We start from the raw sequence: 13,747 nt of genomic DNA, 5'->3' as shown, positions 1-13,747 counted from the left end.
TTCCAGTTGAAAACCAGATGCCTGGCAACCCTAGCTGGGACACTGACCTGGCATTCTCCAAGAAGGACAACACTGTGTGTATAGGGGAGAACAGCAGAACCAGAGAAGAACCTGAAATCCAGCAGCCCATGGAGTCCTATCCTGCTGCCGCATGCCTGTTCAAGGCAGGCAGGGTCCGGTGGAAGTATAGCATTTGACCATGTAATTACAGACTGTATCATGTGCACACACAAGGTGGCTGAATTAAGGTTGAACAGGCATCCTTAATCTGGCACTTCATTATTTTTGAGTTCCTGGCTTTGCAACATTAACATTCCTTTAACTTTTTTTAAATGTGATTTCCTAATTCTTTTAACATACTTAGAATTTGGCAAATACAAAAATTCCATCCTGTGGAACCACACTGACCTCTCCCCAGGTGTCACCAATAGGCTGGGATCTTTAGATCCAGAGCACAGTTGTCTTGAGCTCATGGCGTAACCGGTTTCAGTAGAAGGCTTTTATCATAGAATCCTAGAATTGGAAATAATCTAGTCCAGTCCACTGCACTCAGAGCAGGACTAAGTATTATCTAGACCATCCCTGACAGGTGTTTGTCAAACCTGTTCTTAAATTCCCACTGATGGGAGATTCCACAACCTCCCTAGGCAATTTATCCCAGGGCTTAACAACCCTGACAGTTAGGAGGTTTTTCCTAATGTCCAACCTAAACCGCCCTTGCTGCAATTTAAGCCCATTGCATCTTGTCCTGTCCTCAGAGGTTAAGAACAATTTTTCTCTGTCATCCTTGTAACAACCTTTTATGTACTCGAAAACATTATCATGTTCCCCCCAGCCCCGTCTTCTCTTTTCCAGACTAAACAAACCCAATTTTTTTTTCAATCTTCCCTCATAGGTCATGTTTGCTAAGCCTTTAATCATTTTTGTTGCTCCTCTCTGGACTTTTTCCAATTAGTCCATGTCTTTCCTGAAATGTGGCACCCAGAACTGGACACAATACTCCAGCTGAGGCCTAATCAGCTCAGAGTAAAGAGGAAGAATTTCTTCTCGTGTCTTACTTACAATATTCCTGCTACTACATCCCAGAATGATGTTTGCTTTTTTTTTCTTTTTTTTTTTTTTTTTTTGCAACAGCGTTACACTGTTGACTCATATTTAGCTTGTGATCCACTATGACCCCCTAGATCCTCTTCTGCAGTACTGGTATTGTCTTCAAACTTTATAAGCATATTCTCTATGCCATTATCTAAATCATTGATGATGATATTGAACAGAACCGGACCCAGAACCAATCCCTGCAGGATGCAACTCATTATGCCCTTCCAGCTTGATTGTGAACTACTGATAACTACTCTCTGGGAATGATTTTCCAACCAGTTATGCACCCACCTTATAGTAGCTCCATCTAGGTTGTATTTCCCTAGTTTGTTTGAGATGGTCATGCAAGACAGTATCAAAAGCCTTACTAAAGTCAAGATATACCACTTCCCCCCCTCCCCCTTCCACAATGCTTGTACCTTTGTCTAAGAAAGCTATCAGGTTGGTCTGACATGATTTGTTCTTGACAAATCGATGCTGACTGTTTATCAACTTATCTTCTAGTTAAGCTGACTCATCTGTAATTCCCCAGGTTGTCCTTATTTCCCTTCTTGTAAATGAGCCTTATATATTTGCCCGTTTCCAGTCTTCTGGAATGTCTCCCGACTTCCATGACTTTTCAAAGATAATCGCTAATGGCTCATATCTCCTCAGTCAGCTCCGTGGGTATTCTAGGATGCATTTAATCAGGCCCTGGTGATTTGAAGACATCTAACTTGTCTAAGTAATTTAGACTTGTTCTTTCCCTATTTTAGACTCTGACCCTACCTAATTTTCATTATTATGTTAGACGTCCAGTCGCCACCAACTTTCTTAGTGTAAACTGAAACAAAAGGCATTAAGCACCACTGCCATTTCCACATTTTCTGTTATCTTTCCTGCCTCATTGAGTAACGGGCCTACTCTGTCCTTCATCTTCCTCTTGCTTCTAATGTATTTGTAGAATGTTTGCTTGTTTCCTTCCATTTTGTGCCTTGGCTTTTCTAATTTTGTCCCTACATACTTGTATTCCGAGTTTCCATTTGTTTTGTAGGACTGTTTTTTTGAGTTTTAGATCGTTGAAGATCTCCTGGTTAAGCCAGGGTGGTCTCTTGCTATACTACCTACCTATCTTACACAGTGGGATAGTTTTGCTCTTGTGCCCTTAATGGCAGTTTTTCAAAGAGACAACTGCCTTCAATTGTTTCTCTCCTTACATTTGCTTCCCATGGGATTTTACCTACCAACTACTTAAGTTTGCTAAAGTCTGCCTTCTTGAAATCCATTGTTCTTATTGTGCTGTTCTCCCTTCTACCATTCCCTAGAATCATGAACTCATCATTTCATGATCACTTTCACTCGAGCTGCCTTCCACTTTCAAATTCTCAACCAGTTCTTCCCTATTTGTCAAAATCAAATCTAGAACAGCCTCCCCCAGTAGCTTTCTTCACCTTCTGAAATAAAAAATTGTCTCCAATTCATTCCAAAAACTTGTTGGATAATCTGTGCCCTGGTGTGTTTATTTTCCCAACTGATGTCTGGGTAGTGGGAGTCCTCCATCACCACCAGTTCCTGTGCTTTGGATGATTTTTTAAAAAAGCCTCTTCTTCCTGGTTTGGTGGTCTGCAGTAGATCCCTGCCATGACATCACCCTTTTTTATCCCTTTTATCTTTATCCAGAGACTTTCAAGAAGTGTCTCTTATTTCTATCTCAACCTCAGTCCCAAGTGTATACATTTTTAATATATAAGGCAGCACCTCTCTTTTCCCTGCCTGTCCTTCCTGAACAAGCTGTATCATTCTATACCAATATTCCAGTCATGCATATTATCCCACCAAGTCTGTGATGCCAACTGTCATAGTTGTTTGTTTACTAGCATTTCTAGTTCTTCCTGCTTATTCCTCATACTTCACACATTAGTATACAGACAGACATCTAAGATACTGATTTAATTTGCCCCCCAAAGTTTTGTCTTGCTTCTCCCTTATTTCTGCTATAACAGCCCATGCTCCCCCCAGATTCCAACCCTTCTCCCAGGTTTTTGACTTACCTGTGGGCTTTAGTCACCTGCTCCCGTTGAACCTAGTTTTAAAGCCCTCTTTACAAGGTTAGCTAGTCTGTAGCTAAATATGCTCTTCCCCTTCCCCGATAGGTGGCCTCCATCTCTGTTTAATAGTCCTTCTTCCTGGAACGGCATCCTGTAGTCAAGGAAGCCGAAGCCCTCCTGGTGACACCATCTTCCCAGCCAGGCATTCACCTCCAGGATGCATCTGTCTCTGAGGAGGCTCCTATCCTTGACTGGAAGGACTGAAGAGAACACCACCTGCACTCCCAACTCCCTCATCCTTACTCTGAGTCCTGTAGTCACTTCTGATCTGCAAAGGGTCATACCTTGCAGTATCATTAGTGCCCGCATGGATGAGTAGCAGGGGGTACTAGTCAATCCCTCCACAATGTCTCAGATATGGCCCCTGGCAGGCAGCATACCTCCTGGGATGCCATGTCAGGGCAACAGATGGGCATCTCCATCCCCCTCAAAAGAGAGTCACCAACCTATGTTTCCTCCTGGGAGTGATGTCTGTGATCCTCCTAGCTGTGGGGGTACATGGCTTCTCCTCCTCCTTCTGGAGGTGATTCCTCATTGCAGGGCAGTATAATGGTTTTCCATTACCATGGTGGGCGGGTTGGGAGTAGGGGTGGAGCACTACCTGCTGCCAGAAGTAACCAGCAGCCAGTGTCCTCCCTGTACCAGAGCCTTATCCTCCTCCACAGGGGTGTGATAGCAGTCCTCTCTAGCTGGGTAGCCTCCTCAGCCTTGGAAGTCTCCATATGAAAACCGTCAATGAATTCCTCACATGCACAGATGCTCCTCAGCCTAGCCACCACCTCCTGTAGCTCTCCCATCTGCTTCCTTAGAGATTCCACCAGCAAGCACTTCTCACACTGGATGGTCTGCCCAGCCTGGCTTTCTGTAAGTGGGAAATGCAGGCCACAGTTTGCAAATCCACACTAGGATCTGAGTAGAGGCATCGATGGTTAGGTTCTCTGTCTGGAGACAGGCACAGGTGGAGGAGACAGGAGTAGTATTAGCACTGGCAATGCGGCCCTTCCTAACCATCATGATTATATTATGACGCCCTCTCTCAAACTCCCCTGTTTACTAGCTCCCCTTGGTCACTTAGCTTCTGGCTTTTAAGGCCTTTCCTCCTAGGTCAGCCCTTTTATCTTCTCTTATAATGCTCAGTTTCATGTATTTATACAATCAGCCTTATGTGTTGACATTTCTGAGGCTTGTTTGAAGCCTAATTTTTTTTAAAATAGAGCTTAAGTCTTAGTGAAAGTGTTAGGCTGATTCTGAAAAAACAAACTGACTTTTGCACATGAAGATTTTATTAGAGTCCTTTTTTCCTGTGCACTCAAGTAACTAAACTCCAGGTGATTTACATGTAAGCACAATCTAAATGAGCTCTTCCCTGACATCTAGTGGTGAACTGTGGAAAAAGACTTCAGGAGCTGATCTTGTTTTCATGGACACCCCCCCCCCGCCGAGGTGCTCAGCATGATGGGATTGCTTGCCCTAATTATCATTTATGGCTGATCTTGGATTCCTCCCCCCCCCCCCAATTATTGGGGCAGGAGTGATAAAGGGTTGTTGTTTGTTGTGCAAACTGAGGGCACCAGAACTGTACCTGGCATACCCTGATGGAGCAACTCACTCTCAACTCAACAGCACTCGCTAGGCAGGGGCCAAGTTACAAAACTCAACAAATTGAGAAAGTGTGTGTCTTGTATCAAAGATTAATAAAAAAAATTTACTTTAGCTTTAGTTGAGAGCTTTGTTTCATACTTATGAAACTGAAATCATTGATACCATGGTTAAGCAGTAGGCCTATTTTGGGATAGTGTGCACCAAGGGGGAGGCTCCTCTAACAGCTAAAATGGGTTTTTAACCTGGGGGGTTAGGACTCCTTGTGGGGGTGTGAGGTTATTATTACTGGGGGGGGTCCCTAGCTGTCAACCTTTACCTTAATCCTTCCCTTTGCCTCCAGCATTTATAATGGTGTTAAATAGTTACAAGTGTTTTTAATGTACAGGGGGAGGGGGGGTCACACTCAGAGGTCACTGGTACAAAGACGGGGGAGCACAGAGCTGGGTTCAGGGGCAGCCCTGCTGCCAGCCGGGGGGGCGGGTCCCAGCACAGCCCCGCAAACGCGCGTGCGCAGGAAATACCGGTTTGTTTTGCCCCTCGCACCCCACCCCCGCCGTTCCTGCAGGCACGGGACCCACCCCCGCACGACCGCCGACCCCGGCAGTGTGACCCGCCCCGCGCCGAACGCCCTCCAGGCACGGCCGCTCCCGGCACGGCTCGAATCCCCCTCAGGCACAGCGCCGCCGCCCGACCTGCCTCGCCTCGCGCCATCGCGCGGCCCCCGCCCCGAGCCCGGGAACGGCCCCGTGACGTCAGCGCGGCCGCACGGGCGAGCGGCCGCCAGGGTCTCAGCCCCGCCCCTTTCCCAGCGTTCCCCGCGGCACGGCGCGGGGCTGGCGCTGCTTACACAAAGGGGCCGCGCGGAGGAAATGGCGGCCGTGGGGGCTGAGGGCAGCGGCAAAATGGAGGAGGCGGCGGCGGCGGCGGCTAACGGGGCAGGCAGCGCCGGGGACGGGCCCCCTAAGAGGTGAGGCGCCGCTGGCAGAGCCCCGTCCCGTCGTGGGTGGCCTCCTGGTCGGGGGAGCAGGAGTTCGAGTCCCCGCGTGTGTGGGCCGGGGCCTCGGGCCGGCTGCGGGCGGGGGCTCCAGAGGTGGGGGGCTCAGTGGACGGAAGGAGCCGGTGCTGACAGCGGTGGCCCGGCTGAGTGAGGGCGTCGGGCCTGGCGGGATGGGGGTTTAGGAGCTGGAGCAAGGGCCGTGCTGGAGGCTGGGGAGCCATCTGTGAGGGCACTGGGGGGGGGGATGGGGAGGCTGGGGGTCTGGCTGAGCGCGGGGGGGTGGGATGGCGTTGGTGGGGAGGCTGGGGGTCTGGCTGAGCGCGGGGGGGTGGGATGGCGTTGGTGGGGAGGCTGGGGGTCTGGCTGAGCGCGGGCACTGGGGGGGGGGTGGGATGGTGTCACGGAGTCCCCGGGCGATGCTCTGGAACTGCTCCCCACCAAGCCAGTCAGGACTTTGGGGAGCCTCCTCTCCCTTGAAGCAGACTTGTTCAGGGCAAGAAGCTCACACGGCTTCACCTCCTGGGTCTCTCCTTGGAGCATTCAGCATCCTCTGCCCCTCCGTGTGCTTCCCACAGCGAGCCCGCCCAGACGCTCCTGGGGAAGCCACAGCGTCCTGCACCCCTTCTTTGCAGTCAGATGTGGCTCTCAGCCAGCCAGTAACACAGAGGTTTATTCGATGACAGGAACAGAGTCTGAAATAGAGCTTGATAGATACAGCGAACCGGACCCCTCGGCTGGGTCCATTCTGGGGGTCAGTGAGCCAGACCTCCCCCGTCTGCACTTCACTTCTCGTCCCCAGTCAGCTCCAGACTAACAACCCCCTCCAGCCCCTCCTCCTCTGCTCAGCTCCTTTCCTGGGCCAGGAGGTCACCTGATCTCTTTGTCTCCAACACCTTCAGCTGGCACCTTTGCAGAGGGGGGGCCCAGGCCATCAGTTGCTAGGAGACAGAGTGCCAGGCATTTAGGTGCCCTGGCCCTTTGTTCTGCCAGATACTTAAGAACTGCCATGGGGACACTGAGGCACCAACACAGTATTCAGAGAAAACATTAAGAACATTCCTAGTTCATCACAGATGGCATTGGGGGAGAGGCTGGAGGTCTGGATGAGTGTGGGTGTGTGGGGGTAGATGGCATTGGGAGGGAGGCTGGGGGTCTGGCTGAGTGCGGGCACTGGTGGGGTAGGATGGCATTGGGGGGAGGCTGGGGGTCTGGCTGAGTGCGGGTATGTGGGGGTTGATGGCATTGGTGGAGAGGCTGGGGGTCTGACTGAGTGCGGGTGTGGAGGTAGATGGCATTGGTGCAGAGCTTGGGGGTCTGGCTGAGTGCGGGCGCGTGGGGGGTACAGTGGCATAGGTGGGGAGGCTGGGGGTCTGGCTGAGTGTGGGCACTGTGGGGGTGGGATGGTATTGGTGCAGGAGGCTGGGGGTCTGGTTGAGTGCGATCACGGGGGGGTGGGATGGCATTGGTGCGGGAGGCTGGGGGTCTGGCTGAGTGCGGGCGCTGGGGGGTTGGGATGACTGGTGGGGAGGCTGGGGGTCTGGCTGAGGGTGGGTGGGTTGGGATGGGATGGCATTGGTGGGGAGGCTGGGGGTCTGGCTGAGTGCGGGCGCTGGGGAGTAAATGGCATTGGTGCGGGAGGCTGGGGGTCTGCCTGAGTGCGGGCACTGGGGGGGGGGGATGGCATTGGTGCAGAGGCTGGGGGTCTGGCTGAGTGCAGGCACTGGGGGGGTGGGATGGCATTGATGTTTCTCCCTCCCCACAAGATTAGCTTGCTGCATTTTTATTTAAAAAGAAGAGTGTTGATGGACATTGCCTGGGGCACTGCCCTCTTAGGCTTGTTACTTTTTCCTGACACTGGCCCTGCTAGAGTGCTTGACTGAATAGCCATTTTTCCTGTTTTGGGCTACGTGGCATGGCTGCAGCAGCTAGGGATGTTAAATTGAGACCTGTTTCATGCAATGCAGTAATGTCATTAGGGTTCCATGTTTTTGATTTCTATGATCAGGTGGGATCTTAATAAATCTCTGCTCTTCATTATTGAGTCTGCTAAGCAGGTTTGAGACTTCAGATCAGTTTCTTGGCACCTGGACACTTCTGCTTCACCCTTCAGCTAGGGAAGAGTCGTGGTGCTGACAAATTCTCTTGTTCCCATCTTGATGTAAAGGAGGGTGCAGGTCTTGGTATCCACTGCTAGTGTTTCTTCTGTGTTGCTGTCTTGGTATCAGGAACTGTGGAAGCTCTGCGAGTAAGCTCTGATATTTCTTTCACTAGAAAGACTGAGGAATGCATACTAATGTGCCTCTATTGGTCTAAAAAAGATTAGTTATGTCATATTCAGTCAAGCTTAGCTGCTACCAGTTATTTTGTATGTTTCAGCATCAGGAAAAGTGAGATGCTGGTTCCTCTTCTGTTAGAGATGCAGCTTGTGCCATGGTTTCCTGATGCCTTGAATCAGTCAGGCGCTTGGCAGGGAAGTCCAGGTGCAGGCGGGGTCTGGATGCATGGGGGTTGGGCCGATGAGGGGCAGCTTCCCATACAGTGACCCCTCCCCCTGGTTGCTGGGAGAGATAGGGTCAGGAAGTGGGGTGTATGTGCAGAGCTTTCTGAAGTGGGGGAGGTTCCTGGAGGTGGGTCTGACCCAACCCCAGGAGCAGCCCGTGCAGGAGAAGAGGAAATCCTGTCCCTGTCTCTCCCCCCTTCCCCCCCACCCCCACATCTCCCGAGGTGGTGATTTACATCTCCCATGGCTGCTTCTGATGCCCAAACCAGACTTGCCCCCTTCCCCCCCCCCCCCGGCTGCTCGGAAGGTGCATGTGAATGAATTTATCTACAGGGGACGTTAATTCTGCGCTTGTGCAGTGATGGAGAATTCCCCCAGGAGTAATAGATCACCTTCTCTTATTGTAGAAAGTTCAGTTGTTCCTGAGGAGTGAAGGGGTTAAGAATGGTCTTCATCTTAGAACTTTAGGGCAACCTCTTAGATGTACTAGGCCCAGGCCATCAAATTCCTTGAGGATAAGGACAGATACCTTGAACTTGATTTGATATTCTATGAGAAGCTAGTGTAGGGAACATAGGATAGATGTGATATATTAATGGGAGCCACTGTTGCTGAGGAGTTTGTGTGTGTGATAGAGAAGAAAGGCTGTTTGGAGGCCCAGTGTACAATGGTAGCCAAGTCTAGCATATAATTTGCCAGATCCTTGACTCCTTGTCCTGTTGGTGGAGAACAGCTGTCTTTTGCCATGCTTTGGAATTTGGAGTCCATGAGTCCTTATGGTTGAAATAAGATCATGGGACTGTCGTGTTGCCTTGGAGCTGGAAGAGCTCTGAATATTGACTCTGGACTTTCTGACCTGCCATAAATTTATAGCAACCAAAATTTGGCTTATAAACAGCTGTCATCTCAGTCTTACGGGCTCCGTAAAACAGGAAGATGAGAATGTGGAGGCTGAGCCAGAAACTTCTTTCATCTTTGTCTCCACCAGAAAAGCAGCCAGTGCTTCCCCTTCTGGCGATATGAAGGCCTTTCTGAAGTCTTAGACTTAGAATTCACTGATTCAGCAAAAAAAGCCCATAGATTTCTTATATTCTGCAGAACAAGCAATTGAGGATGTGACCACCTTCTATGTAGCTCACTACTTCCAGTGTCTTTCCTCCTCCCTCACTCTGCCCTCCATTTTAGAACCAAGCACACCAAATTTGGTTCTTGAGAAAGGCTTGACTATTTTCACTTGTATGACCTTTCAGCTTTGGTAGTGGCCAGAGCATCTTGGGATGTAATCTTAGTTTTTGGCCACTTTGTGGGTGAGACTTGGCAGTTATTGAACAGTGATGGCAAGATGACTGCCTTCAGTGAGACATGCTGCTTTATAAATTTGGCTCCTGAAGGAACAAAATAAGGATATCCACTACTTTTTGGTTAGAGAAGCAGAGTTCTTCCTGACTTCATGTGAGACTGAACTTTTTTCCAGAGGGAGGTTCTCTGCCTCTAGAAGCAGGTCATCAGTTGGATTAAGCTCCATAGAGCAAAGTTGAGTCAAGATATGAACGTCACAGTTATTGAATGTATCTCCAACCTTGTCCAGGCAAATACCAATACTGCTTTCTAACCTTTGGTGTCTTCACCACCAGCTTTTCATGAAACATTTGCCTGTGGCAATGGGCTTTCTTGGGTGTCTGGATATTTGTATCTGACTGTACCTAGCGCACACACTGCAAGATGTACCTCAGGCCAGCCAGGTCTACACTCAAAAGTTACGTTGACCCAGCTACATTGTTCAGGGGTGTGAAAAATGCATATGCTTGAAAGACGTAGTTAAGCCAACCTAACCCCTGGATCTGATAGTGCTAGGTTACTAGAAGAAGTCTTCCATTGCCTAGTTACCTCCTCTTGTGGAGGTGGATTAGCTATGCTAATTGGAAAAGTGCTTACACTTAAGTGCTACAATGCCATAGATCCAGTGCTGCAGCTGTGCCACTGTAGCATTCCAAGTGTAGACAAGCCCTCAGAAAAGTGTGTAAAGCATCCTCAGTCCTTAGGGTTTGCCTGAACAAGTCCACTCTCATTCCATCACAAATGGTCAAATTCACTGGAGCCAAGAGGCGCCATAGCTGTTTTCAGCTTGCTTAAGAGGATTTTTTCATACTGTTAGGGGGACAGTGTCCTTTGAGAGCTTCCCATCATAAACCTGTAGCTTTTTTTCTACAAGTGGTAAGCCTTGTGTTCATGTGACACTATTTACCAGGCTACATCTTGGGAGTCTGCATGGTGTAGTGCCTTAACCACTTGGATACCTGGGCTGCAGTACCTCATAATATTAGAGATTCTCTTCTGTTGGGGATGAAAGAGGAACATTGCTATTGAGATTTCCAGCTTACCTACCTCACTGGCTTTTTCTGCAGTATTAGTGATGTCTCAGGGAGGGTTGAAGGTACTCAAACTCACCTGGGGGGGGACGGGGACTATGGCTTGTTCTTCCAAGAGCTGGGTATTCTGAGGATTCATGGGGACAGTTCTTAAAGAAAAATAACTCTTAAATACCATAGTTACTGACTTTAGACTGCCCAAATGGATCCCTGCTCATGTTCCCCACTTCAGAGCATCGAGTTAGTTTCCTAAATCACTTGAAAGAAAGTAGTTGAAGCCACTTCCTTGAGGTTGGTTGTCCAAACAGACGTTGGTATCTAGGAGAGCTGAGCATGTTTGCCACGATCACACTCGCCCAAAGAATTTGGATCCCTATAGTCAATCATCCTAAAAAACCATACTGAGGTCTTGTCTATGCTACAGAGTTTTGTCGTCACAAATTACACTGATGATCAAAACCCAGTATGATTACAGCGCTTGTGCATGTTTGTACAATGCTGCTTCTGTTGGCAGAGTTTGTCCACAGTTGGTGCTCTGGCATTGACGGAGAGCAGTGCACCGTGGGTAGCTATCCCACTGTGCTACTTGCCACCTCCGCAGCTAGGAGTTGTGGGAAGGTGGAATGGATCGCAGTGCATCATGGGTGTGGGCTCGATGTCCCATGATGCAGTTTTTTTTCTGTCTCATCGTTCCGTGGGTTTCTGACTGCGTTTTGCAGCATTTCTCAACAACTCGTTTACTGTGCACCTGCCATCTCTGTCTGAAAGGATGGATCCTGCACTGCTTTCAACTATTGTGGTCGCTGTTATGAACCCATTGTGGCTGGTCATGCAGTATATCATGAGCACCCATTCTGAACAGCAATCAGAGGTTCCTGATCTACTCTGTGCCATGGAAAGAAACACCAGATTACTTTTGGTATTCATGGAACAGGTGCACATGGACTATCGCTTTTGCACTGTGTGGTTGTACCACAGTGTTATGCAAGTCTGGGATGATAAGCAGTGGTTGCTGAACTTTTGGATACGGAAGCCATCTTCCTGGAACTTAGTGTAGCGCTCACCCCAGCACTGCGACACAAGGACACCAAAATGAGAGCTGCCCTCTTGGTGGAGAACTGCATGGTGATCGCTGTGTGGAAGCTGGCAACTCCAGACTTCTACCCGTCTGTTGTGAATCAGTTTGGAGTTGGAAAGTTGACTGCTGGGGCTGCGTTAATGCAAGTGTGCAGAGCCATTAATCACATCTTGCTACGAAGGACTCTGACTCTCTTGGAAAAATGCATGAAAAGATGGATGGCTTTGCAGCAATGGGATTCCGTGACTGCAACAGGATGATGGATGGCATGCATGTCCTAATTTTGGCCCCGGGCCATCTTGCGATGGAGGACATCAATAGAAATTGGTACTTCTCTATGGTCTTGCATATATGGTTTCACTGACATCAATGTGGGGTGGTCTGGGAAAGTGTGTGACTCATGCATCTTCAGGAACACTGGCCTGTACAGAAATCTCCAAGCAAGCACTTATTTTCCAGACCAGAAGATTCCAATTGGGGGGGAGGGGGGATGTTGAAATGCACATAATGACCCTGAGACCTAGCGTACCCTATACTACCATATGTCATGAAGCCTTAAATGGGAAACCAGGAAAGTAGCAAGGCGACAATGCTGCTGAGCAGGTGCAGAATGCAGCACATCCGAGCAGGTGCAGAATGACCATAGAATGTTCCTTTGGCAGATTAAAAGCACACTGGTGCTGCCTTTATGGTGGGTTAGACGTAAATGAGGAAAATAGTCCCATGGTCATAGCAGCCTGCTGTGCATTCCATATTTGTAAAGCTAAAGGTGAAAAGAATTCTTTGAGGGGGTCAACAAGCATGTGGACCAAGGGAATCCAGTGGATATAGCGTAATTGGATTTTTCAGAAAGCCTTTGACAAGGTCCCTCACCAAAGTCTCTTGTGCAAAGTAAGCTGCCACGGGATAAGCGGGAAGGTACTTTCATGGATTGATAACAGGTTAAAAGATAAGAAAAAAGGGTATGTATAAATGGTCTGTTTTCAGAATGGAGAGAAGTAAATAGTGGTATTCCCCAGGGGTCTGTACTGAGACCAGTCCTATTTAACATATTAATAAATGATCTGGAAAAAGGGTTAAACAGTGAGGTGGAAAAATTTGCAGATAGTTAGGACCCAGGCAGACTGTGAAGAGGTACAAAAGGATCTCTCAGAACTGTGACTGGGCAACAAAATGGCAGATGACATTTAATGTTGATAAATGCAAAGTAATGCACATTGGAAAGCATAATCCCAACTATACATATAAAATGATAGGGTCTAAATTAGCTGTTACCACTCAAGAAAGAGATCTTGGGCCATGTCTACATCTAAAACTTTGCAGCGCTGGTTGTTATAGCTGTATTAGGACAGCTGTATAGGGCCAGCGCTGCAGAGTGTCCACACTTACTGCTAGCAGCGCTGTAAGTGCTGTTAGATGTGGCCACACTGCAGCGCTGTTGGGAGTGATGCATTGTGGGCGGCTATCCCACAGGGCACCTCGTCCCACAGCGGCGCTGGGGCTTGTGGGAAGGGGAAGGAAGTGTGATTGTCCTTCTGCTTCCTGTTCCTGTTCCAACGGCCAGCGTTGCTTTGGTACACATGCGGAGCACTGTGGCAGCATTGTGACTCTAAAGCGGTTTTTCTGCATTATCTTTCAAGAATGGATCCTCAGGTACTGAATACCTTACTAATGACTATTGCCAGCACATCTCGCCTTACTGTGGATCTAATCCTTAGGCTGCTAAATGTGCGTGTGACTGACATTGAGGAGTCGGACGATGGTACTGAATCGCATCAATATGCAGACAGTACAATGCTAGTGGCAATAACAGACGTGCTCTGCTCCGTGGACCGGCGCGTTTGGGCTCGGGAAACCAGCACTGAGTGGTGGGATCACATCGTCCTGCAATCATGGGATGACGAGCAGTGGCTGCAGAACTTTCGTATGAGGAAAGCCACTTTCATGGGACTTTGTGATGATCTCGCCCCCAACCTGCGGCGCATGAACACGAGATTTAGAGATGCCCTTTCTGTG

General features: G+C 48.9%; 1 protein-coding gene across 4 annotated transcripts in view; it reads left to right on the top strand.

The window, feature by feature from the left end:
* Positions 1–5,620: 5,620 nt before the first annotated feature.
* Positions 5,621–13,747, top strand: part of HNRNPM (heterogeneous nuclear ribonucleoprotein M) — a 55,919-nt gene continuing 47,792 nt past the window's right edge. For 3 of the 4 annotated variants that reach the window (XM_050933745.1, XM_050933747.1, XM_050933746.1), the window contains exon 1: positions 5,622–5,754. The gene's annotated coding sequence lies outside the window, so the exon portion shown is untranslated. Of the gene's footprint in view, positions 5,755–13,747 lie in introns of all 4 variants that reach the window. The other variant, XM_050933748.1, reaches the window with a different exon arrangement.

This window comes from Gopherus flavomarginatus, chromosome 24 (assembly GCF_025201925.1).
Source record: "Gopherus flavomarginatus isolate rGopFla2 chromosome 24, rGopFla2.mat.asm, whole genome shotgun sequence".
In the NCBI taxonomy this organism is placed as follows: Eukaryota; Metazoa; Chordata; order Testudines; family Testudinidae; genus Gopherus; species Gopherus flavomarginatus.
This window is presented reverse-complemented; position numbering and strand designations above follow the sequence as displayed.